This window comes from Gossypium raimondii, chromosome 1, assembly GCF_025698545.1.
Source record: "Gossypium raimondii isolate GPD5lz chromosome 1, ASM2569854v1, whole genome shotgun sequence".
Lineage (NCBI taxonomy): Eukaryota > Viridiplantae > Streptophyta > Magnoliopsida > Malvales > Malvaceae > Gossypium > Gossypium raimondii.
In genome coordinates this window covers 37171227-37172792 of record NC_068565.1, presented here as the reverse complement: position 1 = coordinate 37172792, position 1566 = coordinate 37171227, and positions in this window count along the sequence as shown.

The window sequence follows — 1566 nt, the reverse complement described above, 5'->3', positions numbered from 1 at the left end:
AAGAGGAAGAAGATCTTGAGGAATTTTCAAATTGGATTGTAGAAGATGAATTTGAAGAGAATTCAGAATTTAATATAGAGAATTTCCTAGAGGAAGATACATGATCGGAGATGGAAGAAAACGTAGAAATAAATTTAAGTGGTTAAATGTAAAGATAAATGTTGTTCATGTACAAAATGAGAACTGAAAAAGTCTGAGCTTATGAATGAAAAAATTGCATATTGATATAATTTTGGTCTCTTTTTATTCATTAAATTTTATATGTAAGTATTTTTTTGATGTTCAAATTGTTTTGAGAATTTTTATTTCTTTTTTAACAGATTTAGTATTGAAGATGGATAATCAGTTTTTTGTATACGTTTATTTCGATGGAATAATATTGACAACAACCGTTGGATGTATATTTGAATGTCGCCAGCAAATAGCAATGAGATTTAATAGAAATGTCTCGTTTGATGATATGAAGGAAATGATTAGCGCAAAAATTGTTAGACGTTGTGGGAGAAGGATCTCAAAACTTTTCTACAAGTTTCCAGTTTCGCCAGATCTCATCAAATTCACCGAAATGGAACTTGTAGACTATGAAGATGTGGAGACAATGATCACTCTTTATTGTGGGAATCGGAGTAGCCAAAATGCATAAATTCAGTTATTTGCTGAGTTAGCTGGTGTGGAGCCAACTGAAGATCTCACTACGTTAGGTGAAGAGCATAGAACTCAAGAATCGTGTATGGTGGCTCCAATATCATACGTTGATAGTCAATCGACTATACACGGGATCGATATTGATCTTAATGTTGCACCCGATATTGATGTGGTTGGTGATGATGGATATGATAATAGTGATCCTTGTGATCACGAGGTCAATAGTGATAGTGATCTCGATGTGGACGAGGTCCCCGATGATATTTACAACGAAGACTTGAATGACGATGGAAACATTAACGTGTCTTTAGTCGAGAACCAGATTCGACGTATTGTGATACACAATAATCCTGGGGCACACATGTCACTCATAGACCCCGACGCGGCACACGTAGCTGAGTTTCTAGAGTACCCTGAAATACTACCTACTCACCAGCTGGCCGTAGATTTCGATCTTGAGAAGTTGTTTGTGGGTCAGAGATTCGAAAGTAAAGAAAAGTGCGTATTTGCTATTAAGCGGTATAACATGAATATATCAGTGGACTACAAAGTCACAGTGTCTAAACCGACAATATATATTGGGGAGTGTTAGAAGTCGGCGGAAGGCTGCAATTGGCGGGTACAAGCCGTATTTATTCAAAAGTCGCAGATATGGGAGATACGAAAATTTGTTGGGCCTCACACATACACGTCAACACGTATGATAGAAGATCATCGAAAACTTGATTCCAAAACTATCTGTACGTGTATTACACCAATGGTGAAGGACGTGCTAACCATTAAAGGTTCGCTACTGCTTGTCAAAATACAGGCACAATTTCAGTATCGAGTATCATACCGAAAGACGTGGATAGCTAAACAGATGGAAATGAAGCAATTGTATGGGGATTTCGATGCGTCGTACAATGAGCTACAAAGATG